Genomic DNA, 13,436 nt, shown 5'->3' on the forward strand with positions numbered 1-13,436 from the left:
AAAATAAACCCCAATAAAATCCATATTTAAAAACCCTATTTAAGCCAGTCCTGCTTGAAAGAATAGATATGTCTTCAGCTCGCGGCGAAAGAAAAATTGAGTAAGATGGTGTCTTTGTGTTTTCTATCCAATAAAGATTATATCTCTTTCCCAGTAATATGTTAGTTCCATGGATTCAAATGGAGGGGGAAAAATCTATATTTAGGACCCCTAAAATCTCCCCAATCTCCGCAAAAAAAAAGTAAATAGGATTTTCTGTGGTTGGATGTCAGCAAAGTAGAGAGCTAGAAATTGTAGCGTATAATCAAGTGAGTTGAACTTTTACAATTAGAAAGTTTCATATTTCTATACTACTGGCCTAAAGAGATGATTTTAAAATGCTAATTAATATTAAAAACATGCTTATTTTTCTTCAAGAAGATTTGATATTTTTACGTGTGCGAGGGGAAAGGAAATCTCACCCAAATTAGTCTCTGGGATGAATATATCTTTGTGTAGAAATTAAGAAATTCTTGATGTCTTGAGCTATATGAGAATTTTTTTCTGGAAGAGTGTGCCTAATAAAACTTAAAAATTGATTTGCATGACAATATTACTTTTATTAACAAGTTATTTTAACATATGGTCCACAAGTACAGATCCCTGATTAAATCTTGTTACGGAGCTCAGTAATGCTAAATACCAATCAGTTAGGTTGTGTAGTCCTAAATGTTTATTAAGCACATTTATTGTTTATTAAATACATTTTCCCCCTCATAAACAATACCCTGTAAAGCTACAAGCCTTACTGCATAAAGTAAGTTTCTAGCCTTTTGCTATTTGCCTTACTTGAATATGCAGGCGAGCCAAGGAAAATCTGTGATTTGATTCCTGATTCTTGAAAATTATTTCCCTTGTTGCTAGAATCATAAATAGTAATAATTTGTTATATGGTCAGTTTTAAGTCAGCAGACAATATGATTAGATCACTGGCATTACGCCTTTAAAAAGTACTCAGATCTGTGCTGCTACCGTATATATATAAAATTAACCAACTATATTTGGTTACTTCATCCCATTTATCCAATCAAGAGAGACTGAGGCTTTCCTTCATGCCCACTAGATGGCAGCTGAGTATCAGTAATGAAGATTTATTTTTCAGAGTTAGTAAAGGTTTAAGAGAATAAGTTTAATTGGAGAAGCATTGCTACAGACTCTACAGAGACAGATTACAGTACAGACAGGGAAGGCAATAACCTTGTGCGATTCTGGCGTAATTCTCTAAAGATGGCTTCGGCTTTTATTTTATTCCAGAAGTGGATAGTCTGAAACCCCAGGGCCACACAAAGCCCGAAAATCTATCCAAAAGACAATTGTTGCCCAGTTGTAAATTCTAAGATGATACAAAAGAAACGTTATTAAATAAATACAGATATTCCTAACGACATTACCATGTTCGTAAAGGGATGGTCCCCAACTAAAAAGATTTGCAGAAGGAAAGGTTATCAAGTAATGAAGCTAGGTGGGCTTTTGAATCCTGAGCATTAGGTTTCTCCAGGTTTTACCTTGATTTGAGTGACTTCTTCCCATGAGCTGCTGAGCACATCTTTACTACCTTGGTCAACTCTTTCGTAGCGGGGAAGGGTACAGCAGCCCTGCCAGAAAAGAAGGTGACAGCCTTGACAATCACTGTTTTTGTTTTGTTTGGGGGTTTCATTTTTGTAGTTCTTTATACGCAGGGCCAGACACATGGATTCCATGAAACACTACTGTAAAAACAGAGGGGGTGGTCCTATTTATTTAAACGAGAAGATGGAGCATGCATGGTTAGCATCATAATAATCAGGACAATGTGGAAAATTTCTCTCTCTCTATATATATATATCCAGACTGGATTATGTTTACTATTCGTGTAGGTGTTTTGCTTGGGTTCAAGAGAGTGTGGGAAAAACGTGTGCCATCCTGGCTTTGTAAATTTACGAACAGAAATAAATACTTTGATTTGGAGCAATTGAAAAGACTCCATGGGTAGAACTATCCAATGTTGCGAAATGGGGGAAGGAAACAAGACTCTGAAAGTCTGGAAAAGAGGCTGTTTATTTGTCTCAATTAACTTGCAATTCTAACAAAAGCCCTTTTTGCAAAGTGTGAGTTGAAAGTATGCACTGTGGACAATCACTACATTTCCTCCACAGCCCTCGGAAATTAATTGCATAGTTCCATGTTTCTATGGTGGATCATTTTTTTTTCATTCGGCATAGTCGTGTCCAATTCTCAAAGATTGCCTGGACAATCCTTGCAGTTTTCTTGGCAAGGTTTTTCAGCAGTAGTTGACCATTGCCTTCTTCCTAGGGCAGAGAGAAAGTGACTGGCCCAAGGTCACCCAGTTGACTTCGTGCCTAAGGTGGTACTACAACTTCCGGTGTCCCAGGTTCTAGCTTGATGCCTTAATCATTGAATGAATGGTGGTTCATAACCTTTGGCTATTGTGGTAATGAATATGAATTACTGGAAGATGACCAGTTTTGCATGCAGAAAGTCCCAGATTTCGCCTCTGACGTTGGACGTGGATGAGCAAAATTCCTGCTGGAAATTCTAGAGAAGTTGCGTTACTCAACTTTAAGATAGATGAACTTACGGCTGATGTCGCATGCAGGTTGCCCAATCCTGTTTTGGGAATGCTGTGCAATCATCCATTTGGCATCTTCCTTTAAGAGTATGTTTCTTGACTCATCTTGCTATTAGAGATGGTGGGTTTTAACTCTTACAATTCCATTCACTGTATTCTCTCTCTCACCCTCTCCCTTTCTCTCTCTCTCTCTCTTTTTTAAATAATATTCCCCCACCATACTTGTCTAACCACTCAAAGCAAAATCCTTGTCTATCTAACTACACTTGGCCAAACAAACAAACAAACAAACAAATTCTTATATTTTACAAGCAGGATTTTTTTTAAGGGAGAAGAAACCCAATAACCAAGCATCCCCATCAAGTCATCTTTTACTTCTACGTTGGAAATGGATAGAGGACTACCATTAACTTTTTTTGGGGGGGAGGGGTGAGAAGAAAGTATAAATAAGGTCGTATCGGATGCTAATGTGATCTATTATTGATCTTAAATAATTTTATTTTTCTCTTCTTAGGAAGTTTACTTTTAGAACTGGAAAAAAAAAAGTGGCGGGAAGGATCAAATGGTTGATAATTTTCCTTGGACCTGTGCAGTTCCCTGAACGGTTAGCTTCACTTTCATTGCCTTATTCTTGCTATAAACTTTAGCCTTTTTGTTCCAATTTATTCTTCATTTGCCCCAAAATCCACAACTATTATTCAACAACAAAAGAGTTTGAAGCAAACATGAAGTTTTCCCCAATTCCTTCCATTATGGTTTATTTCTCCTTCCCCCCTTTTAATATATATATATATATATATATATATATATATATAGATAGATAGATAGATAGATAGATAGATAGATATAGATATATATATATATATATATATAAAATTCTAAACAAAATTTAGACCTTTAATCTAAGTTGTATTGCTTTCTTTCTTTTCCCCTCCTCACATCAAAGCTTATCAAAGATAGATCCAACCTAGAATTAAGGAGAAATTTCCTTACAGTGAAAATAAATAATCAGTAAAGTGGCCTGCCACCCAAAGTTGTGAGTGCTCCATCAATGACTGGAGATTTTTAAGAAGAGATTGGACAGCCATTTGTCCAGAGTCATATAAGGTCTCCTGCTTGGGCAAGGGGTTGGATTAGAAGACCTCCAGGGTCCCTTCCAATTCTGTTATTCTGCATTTCATATCCTGTATTTCATATCATCAATATTCCCTGATCAATTATTAGTGAACATATACAAATGCATTTTAATAGACTTGAATTCCCCCGGGCTAATAAATCATTTTATTTTATCCATCCATTGCTCTTTTCTATACTGACAGTAGTTTTCTTCATTTTTAATAATCTTCTAACCTCACCAAAGTTCCCAGTAAACATTGGCTTCCATCCAGATTTGCAAATTTAAAAAACGTTGCTTGAAAATCCAAAGCCAAACATCCACCGTTAGACTTCAAAATGTTTTGGCACTGCCACTTTTCTCTTTTCCGCTCTTTATGTCTCTGCTTTTCATCATTTCCTCAGTTTTTCTTACAGCATTGATGGAGGTTTTCTTTTTCTCTGTTATGGGCATCTGACTTAAAGCCTGTAAAATGAAAGCAATAGGAAACAAACAACTCTTACTAGTTGAGAATGAAAGATGGTTTTTGCAAATAATGGAAAGGAAAGGCAAAGGAAACTCCTAGTTCTTGTGCTAAACTGAGTTTTAATTGCTGAATAAACCAAGTTTTTGGCATGTCTCAAGGTTTTGCAAGCTAAACCACAGCCATTCTTGGTCGTTCTGGTTGCAGATGACACGGTCTGAATCTGAGATCTTGAAAAGAAGATATATTTCCACTGAGCTGTGGTGTCTTCCTTACAGTAATTGCAAAAGGTGTGTTTCATATCTACAAGGCATGACTCTCCCATAGCAACAAAAGATGTGCCATGATCTATAAAAAAGATGTTTTAGATATCCTATATGAAATAGAAGAGAATATCAGTAACTCAGAGTGGAACTGTATAGTGCTTGGGACTGCTTGAGCTTAGTTATTTGGAGATTTTTCATTGTCCATCTAGGTAACATCATCAGGCACAATGCCATTAATTTTAATAAGTTTATGATAATTTATTCCTTTCCACTCATGACATAAATATTTATTTTAGCAGCATTTTTTCTTCCAGAATGAAAGGCCCAGGTTTTATGGTATCCTGTGTAGTATCTATGATATTCCTGTAATCTATCCACCTTTCTCAATTCTGCTACCTTCCGAATGTGTTGGGTATCAACTCCAGTAACATTTCAGCCAATGCGAGATTCCTAAAATTAAGATCCAACACATTTGCAAGGTCCCGTATCAGGAAAGGCTGTCATCCCAGTTAGCAACATTTATCAAAATTATACTTGATAAACAATCAGAGAAATATTTTAATATAAAATTAGAAAGTGAAGCTTTTAATTAATTTTGGTTTAATTAATTTTAAGTTCTTTTGTGAAGGTTCTGATAGATGCCCTAATTAAATCATGAGTCTCGAGCCAAGTTTCAAAAGGAATCCAATGATTTATTAGGAGCAACATGCCTGCATCTACTTCTGCCATCACGTAAGTTACGGCCCATCTTTGACTGTCCCCTCCCTCCTTTTAGTCTGTGTCATAAATCACATTCTCCAACGAGGCACTCCCACGGGCTGTAGAAATACACTTCACACCCCAGCTTTGGTAATCTGAGATTCACCGTTGGAAGAAGGTATGCATGGAATGTACTCCCACCTTGCTTCTAGTGGCAACTCCAGAGTAGACTAGAAATGCTTTTGCGAGTTGACATCTTTCTTTCTTGCGGTAATCTACCGGTAGTTTAATTTCAGTGCAAATTTCTCCCAACTCTTCTGCCCTAGACCACACCATGAGGTTTAGAAAATGCCTCATAACACATTCATTCATAACTTGAGTGAGTTGTCCTACTGTTGTCCATTGGATCAGGCGAGGCCTACAGTCCTTAAAACCTCTGGCAGTTAGGAACAACTCATCAAGGCCTTCCATTGATTAATTGGTGAATAATACATTTCTTTTTTTCACATTGGCTAAACCTCATTAAGTTTGCTTGGCAGGAGGTATGAGATAATTTGTCATTTAATAAACAAATTTGCCTTTCATTCTTAGAAAAGTCATTTAATTGTCTCTTTTCTGTTTCTTATTACAGTGACACATCAGGATCTTATAGGGCTTCTGAGTTCCTTGGAGGATCTGAAGTTGGACAGCAGAGGAGTCGCCTGGTAGAGTAATGTTTGTGTTTACACAATGAGCAAGTGATCACGCTTGAAATTCTGGTCACTTCACTTTGAAGACGGTTGCAGAGTTGGAAAACGACAATTCAAATTCTTCTCAAAGGAAAGATTACAATGGTGAGAAAAATGAGCAAGGAATTTGAATCTGGTTAAACTCTTCTTCTATATAGCTGCAAATTAATTTAGGCATAGTATGAAGGACAATAGATACCGGATATTTTATTTCCTTCATGTAGTAAAGGAAAGAACTACGCTGAAATAACTTAGAACTGATTGATAAATTATGCTCAGCTCATTTGTTAATCAATGAACACACTTAAAGCACATATTAGCTTGATGTGTGGGCTAGCACTAGTATCAGAAGAACGTGTTGTAGTGACCAATATTAGGCAAAATTACCTCTTCTACTCATGTTTGGTATATATGTGTCACCTAATGAAGAGAAGGACTAGAAATGATATGATATTTGAGGGGCTATCACAGAAAAGAGGAGAATAAATTCTCCAAAGCATCTGAAAGCAGGACAAGAAGCAACGGGTGGAAACTAATCAAGGAGAGATCCAACCTAGAACTAAGGAGAAATTTCCCAACAGTGAGAAGAATCAATGGAATAGCTTCCTTCTGGAGTTGTGAGTTTTCCATCACTGGAGGTTTTTAAGAAGAGACTGGACAGTCATTTGTCCAAAATGGTATAGTTTTTCCTATTGAGTAGGGGGTTGGACTAAAAGACCTCCAAGGTCTCTTCCGGCTCTGTTATTCTGTATTCTTCCTCCTTGTGAACTTCAACTGGGTCATCTGGTTGGCCAAACCAGCAGGAATATTATGCTGGACATTCAGGCTTTGGATCTGATTTAGATGAATTTTTCTTTTATATATTTGAAAGCAAAAGCAGTATTCCAAAAACGCCCCAACTTTCAGTATTCAGAAGGAGACAGTTGGATAACGTTATCCTGCAACTTCTTGTTTAGGAGAGCAATAAAACTAATTTTCGTTTGTGTGTAAGTTTGTGCATTGTACTGAGTATAATCTAATTTGATTTTGGCTTGGTGTGACTTTATCCATTTTGAATGTTCAGTGGCTTGGTATTCGCCATAGAATATGCCTGATGCCTTTTATGGCATATTTATTTGGTAAAAGCCATAGTTTAACAAACATGGCCTTAGGAACAAGACCAGGGGTGAAATCCAGCAGGTTCTGACAGGTTCTGGAGAACTGGTAGCAGAAATTTTGAGTAGTTCGGAGAACTGGTAGCGGAAATTTTGAATAGTTCAGAGAACTTGCAAATGCCACCTCTGGCGGGCCCCAGAGTGGAGATTTTGCAATATCCTTCCACCAGGAATGGGGAGGAAATGGGAATTTTGCAGGATCCCTTCCCTGGAGTGGGATGGGAATGGAAATTTTGTGGTATCCTTCCCCTGCCACACCCACCAAGCCACACCACACCCACCAAGCCACGGCCACAGAACCGGTAGTAAAAAAAATTGGATTTCACCACTAAACAAGACCACTTGATGTTAACCCAAGAAAGATATTGTAGAAATCTGTGCTTTTTTGTGCTCTGTTTTTTTTTAAATTTTCTAAACAAACATTTTGTGGTTTACATTCAATTGTAGTCTGTATAGTGGTATTGTTATTTAGCTTGGCCCTCGTTCTACAAAATTTGGACCTACACAGAATTGTGGCCAGATGGAAATACTCAAATAATTACCTCATGTAATTGGCCCAGGCAAAATTTCATTCCTTCTGCAATCAATAAAATGTACATTAGAATATTGCCATGATTAAATCTTAATAATTGGGGATTTTTAGAAAGTGTATTTATGAAAACTCCTCAGATTCTTGGCTTGTGCTGAGTCACACCCTGCTCCTATGAATATCTACTTAAAAGGAAATCCTTTAGACTTCCTTGAACTTGAGTTACAAATAAGGATGCGTTTGCAATCTTAGGCTGCAAATTAACTACAGGTAGTCCTCATTTAGTGACCATAATTGGAACTGGCAACTTGGTTGTTAAGTGAAGCAATTACTACATGGAACCACAACTGTGCTTATGGTACTTCAACATTTCTTTGCCTTACAGATCTGCAAAGGTCTTAAATGCTAGTATTGGTCATAAAGTTATTTTTTCATCATATAACTACAAATGGTCACTATCTGAGGCAGTCACTAAACGAGTATGTGTACCCATTTACTTGGAGTGCATTTGTCTATTTAGATATGGTTCTTCTAAAAGCATCTAAATGAAGGTTTTAATCAGCAGTCTTTGGGTCTTTTTAATCTGGGTTTTGCATGCTAAAACACTGGGACAGCTTAGGTTTATATTTGTTTTATGGCTTTTTAAAATATATATTCTGTGTAAACTGTTGAGGGTCCATGTGGGGCCAGTGATATGCAAATACAGTAAACCAACATATACTGTACATAAAGCCAAAGAACCACTTTAAAGAAATCTGGCACAACGAATATGAATAATGTCTTCATGGGTTTCCTATCACTGAGGCTGTCAGGGTAATAATTGTTTGGTAGATATAATTTGGTTTTTTTCTCCCCAATCTTGTAGCAAATTATAAAGAAAATGTCTGTTAGTTCTATTTTCATCCGGAGAGATCCTTAACAAATTACAGTTTGTACCGGGAAATCTGAGATTCTGAGTACAGAAGGACATTCACATTTTAATAACGGCTATTACACACTTGTGTGCTTGATCCAAAGTTGATTATCCTGTTCCTACTCCAATCTCCACTGAAAGAGACGGAGTTTAGGAAAACATGCCTGGGTTACTGTCTTTTTTTAACTGCACCAGCAGCTAGAAGAAGAGCCATGTGGCCGTCTTAAAAAATTGAACCAAATTCTCTCTTATTCTCTCTCTCTCTCTCTCTCTCTCTCTCTCTCTCTCTCTCTCTCCCTCTCTCTCTCCCTCCCTCCCTCTCCTCAAATGAGTATAAAGATTTATTACAAGGTTAACTTCTCTACAAGAATCTGAACTACTTCTTTATTTCATTGTTTATTTTACTTATTGTAATTTGTCAAACAGAAACGAAAACAGGAATAATATAAAAATACAATGACAAGGACGATAGGCATGTTAGTGCACTTATGCCCCCCCCCTTTATGGACTTCTTAAGTATGAAGTAAGGTCCACGGAAGTCAATTTGTGACTAAAACTGTGAAAATTTGTAGCTGAGACAACTGAATCAGACAGAGCATTCCAGACTTTGACAACTCTATTACAAAAATAGTATTTTTTACAGTCAAGTTTAGAATGCTATACATTGAGTAAAGAATAGAATAGAATAGAATAGAATTTTTATTGGCCAAGTGTGATTGGACACACAAGGAATTTGTCTTGGTGCATATGCTCTCAGTGTACATAAAAGAAAAGATACGTTCATCAAGGTACAACATTTACAACACAATTGATGATCAATATATCAATATAAATCATAAGGATTGCCAGCAACAAGTTATAGTCATACAGTCATAAGTGGAAAGAGATTGGTGATGGGAACTATGAAACGGTTGTTCGTGCGCGTATTATTGCAATTAACTAGTAAGAGCCCAAGCAAATTAGCGGTAGATAAGAGTCAAAGGTGGGCTGGACTTAGATCTCTTGTGAGCACAAAGGGACTCGAGACTTATGATGCACTTGCCTCCTCCCTCGGGCTCAGCCTGGTCACCTCCTGCAATAAAAGCAGAAAGAGGCATAATTCCTCTTTCCTTGGGTTGCATGCAGATGATTCAAGAGATGCCTTCCTGATCCTCCTTTCCTCTCATTGTTCATTTATTGCTCCTTACAGCAGCGGTTTCCAACATTTGGGGCATCAGGGACCACTTCCGTGGAAAGAGATTTTTCCATGGACCGGAGGACCAAAGGACAGTTTCACGTGTTACCTACATCCCACGGATTGGGCTTTGTTTGTGTGGACTGGTTACTGGCATACCACTGACCAGTGGCGGGGTTGCGGATCCTTGTCTTACAGGACTTGAAGAAGCCTGTTGTGTTTCGTCCAATCTCACCTCAGCCGGGGTCTTCTTATCTGCTTCCGAACACGGAGGAATGTTCTAGTATGCCTCCCGGCCCCAGCCCTGGCTCCATGCCCAGACAGGCTGAAGTGGAAGAAATACCTCCAGCCCCCAGCTCTGGCTCCATGCCCAGGCAAACGGAGCAACTAGACCCCTCCCCCTCCTCCACAGCATGTGAGCCTGAGGAAGGTCAATTGCCAACAGCTGCCGACTGGAGTGACCCTCGCGTCAGAAGACTTGATAGGCGGAGGCAACAGAAGGAAGGGAGGGGCAGGCCTGGATAAGTGCTGAGTCATGGAGCCACACCCCATGGCCTATATAAAGGATCTGCTTTCTGGCATTCTCTGAGTCAAGCAAAGTCTAAACATATCTTGCTGAAGTCACTTTCTGGTCTCCTGCCTGCCCTGAGGACTTTGCTAGGACTTTGGCAGAGCTGCAGAGGCACACCTGATTCGGATTTCCCTGACCCGGCCGTCAGCGGAGGAGTGGGACACGACAAAGCCACAAATCACTATCTAAACTAACTTGTTGCTGTGATTTGATTCCACCTCTTTTTTTCTTTCTCGCGAAGCACACCTCTGTTCTGAAGTCGCACGGCAGTCTTATCACCTCCCATTGGCTGCCTCTCAATGACGACAGCAGTGTATTTGCAGTGCAGTTTTCAGTGCCAATTTTATGCAGTGGATTGAAAACAATCTCCATGGATGTTCAAGCTTTCTACATCAATGCTGAAGGGGGAGAAGTGATCTAATGCAGAACATAAACTTTGTCTCTCTCGCTGTCCAAGATTCTTGGATCGGGTAGATCATGCCAGGATGGTTCTTTTGATTCCTTCAGCATGTTCTTGCACATTGTGTGCCAGGAAATCTGCTCCCTGTACCAAGCAAGTCGGGCAGTGTAAAGTCAAGATGGGGCACAAGAAGCAATCGCACGCGTTGTCAGTGAAACGGAGTTGGCAACGGTCTAATTATACTGCTAGATTATATGAACTGCCATCCTGTTCTGACTCTGATAGGAATCACTCTTGATTGTATAGCTTTGAGGGAATAAATTGTATCGAAACTCGTTCCAGGAAAAAAGAACAATAACCCTATGACACCATACTCTAGGGAAAGGATGTGCATCTTACCGCCTCAGGGCCACATGTATTACCCATTGACTGTACTGCCAAATTTGTTCCTTATTGTGTTGAAATGGAAAACACATGAAAGCTGTAATATAAACCGAAAGCAGCTTAAAATCCGTCCTTCCTGAACATCAGAAAAAAACTTTTATCTGCATGCATGACAGAATTCTAGTTTCTTCTGGTTGTGGCCCATCTCTTGTAGGCCTGGATAGCATTGGCCTACTCATGCAGAAGAAGAGCAAAAGAAGGAGGGGATGACAGAGAATGATATGGCTGGAAGGAGTCACTGAAGCAGTTGGTGTGAGCTTAAATGGACTCCAGGGGATGGTAGAGGACAGGAAGGCCTGGAGGAATGTTGTCCATGGGGTTGCCATGGGCCGGACACGACTTCGCGACTAACAACAACAACTCATGCATGTTGTTATCAAAGTGATTAGATCTACTAACCCAAGTCAAGTACAAATTTGCATCTAGGAAAGAGGAGAAACCAGACAGGAAGTAGCTTTCCGGTCCTGTAAGAGAAGATCTGCATATCTTACTTGATAGAATATAATAGAATAATAGAGTTGGAAAGGACCTTGGAGCTCTTCTAGTCCAACTCCCTGCTTAGGCAGGAAACCCTACACCACATGTGCATCAAACATCTGGGATTAGAACAGGAGTGTCCAGCCTTGATAACTTTCAAGAACTGTGGACTTCAACTCCCAGAATTCCCCAGCCAGCCTTTCTGAGATTTGAAGATCACAAGTCTTAAGGTTGCCAAAATCAGATACCCCTGTATTAGAGGTTAGAACAGGGGGCGGGATTTAGTTGATCTCAGAAAAACTAAACAGGATTGGATCTAATCAGTAGTTAGATTATCACAGGTATAGGCTTCCCTTAGGCATTATTGCAATCATGCAAAGCTAGCCTATAAGAAAGAAATCCCTTTTTGGGGAGGGGACAATCTGGGGCTCACTGGAAGAATGTATCCTTTGCAAAAGTTTCTGGGTCCAGCTTTTAGTAAGTAAGCAGAACCTAAAAGGACTCCTGGCTGAGAATTGGAGAGCTGCTCCTACTTTATGTCAACCATGCAAAGGTACGTAGGGATAAAACAACACCCTACACTGAATTGGGCTCCAGAAATACATGTTTTAGAGTTCTGTGACTCTTTTTTAAAAAATCCCCTACTCACACAGAATCAAAGGTTTCTGACAAAAAGTTTAAACTCTGATATCTGTCTTTTTGGGGAGGGGGAGCAAAGCCAATAGTCTAGGGTGGCAGTTCTGCACAAATATGGATGTTTTTTGTGTGGTTTTCCCTTAGAATTCCTGGAAGTTGAGCAATCCTACCCTGAGAGATGATAGACTTGGATTTCTGAGTAAACCCTCCCCTGAGCTTTGAGAATGTCATCATAAACATACATCAAGCTGAAATGAATCAGAGGAAACCATTAAAAGTAAAAAAAATATAATTGAATAGAAACAAAACTCTCTAGTTTAATTCTATGCCAGGCAACTTTCAGACCACTGTAGGAAAGGAAGGAAAAGGACTTGGCAATTTTATTTTGTTAAATTAACTTTATTTTACTCTTTTAAGATGTTTGCATCAGTTTTTGCGAATATTTATGAATGGCCTTGGGTGGTTGGGTATTGTGGAATTAAAAATGATGGAGGCCATTTGCTTTTCTTCTTTGTTAAATCTTAATTACAAGATTGATCACTTCTCTGGTAATTGGTTTCTGAATGGGACAATGGCCTACATCTCTTTTTGAAACGGCCTCTTTGTTGTAGCTGAATGGTTTTTGGAATGGAATGGAATGGAATGGAATAGAATAGAATAGAATAGAATAGAATAGAATAGAATGGGGTGAAATGCTACTGGTTTGCTCCAGTCCAGGTGAACCGGTAGTAAAAAGTGCTTTAAAAAGTAAAAAAAAGGTTCCGATGATCACAGCTGTGTGGCGTGATCGACGGAACCTTTTTAAAAAAACTTTTTAAAGCATTATTTTACTACCTATTCGCCTGAACCAGTAGTAAAAAAAAAATGCTAAAAGGTAAAAAAAAAGAGAGGTTCTGACTGACAGCTGATTGACAATTTTAAAGCGTTTTTTTTACTACCTATTTGCCCGAACCTGTAGTAAAAAATGCTTTAAAAAAGTAAAAAATCAATCAGCTGTGCTGCGTGATTGTCAGAACCTTTTTTTTTTACTTTTTTAAAGCATTTTTTTTACTACCAGTTCGGGTGAATAGATAGTAAAAAATGCTTTAAAAAGTTAAAAAATATAATTGAATAGAAACAAAACTCTCTAGTTTAATTCTATGCCAGGCAACTTTCAGACCACTGTAGGAAAGGAAGGAAAAGGACTTGGCAATTTTATTTTGTTAAATTAACTTTATTTTACTCTTTTAAGATGTTTGCATCAGTTTTTGCGAATATTTA

The 13,436-nt window shown here is 38.6% G+C and overlaps 1 long non-coding RNA gene across 1 annotated transcript; it reads left to right on the forward strand.

The window, feature by feature from the left end:
• The first annotated feature begins 4,376 nt into the window (after nt 1-4,376).
• LOC131184810 (uncharacterized) lies at nt 4,377-13,182 on the forward strand. Its single transcript, XR_009152033.1, has 4 exons — nt 4,377-4,475; nt 5,080-5,183; nt 5,782-5,983; nt 9,664-13,182. It is a non-coding gene; the product is annotated as an uncharacterized LOC131184810 (long non-coding RNA).
• The last annotated feature ends 254 nt before the right edge of the window (nt 13,183-13,436 follow it).

Source organism: Ahaetulla prasina, chromosome 13 (assembly GCF_028640845.1).
Source record: "Ahaetulla prasina isolate Xishuangbanna chromosome 13, ASM2864084v1, whole genome shotgun sequence".
NCBI classification, from domain to species: domain Eukaryota; kingdom Metazoa; phylum Chordata; class Lepidosauria; order Squamata; family Colubridae; genus Ahaetulla; species Ahaetulla prasina.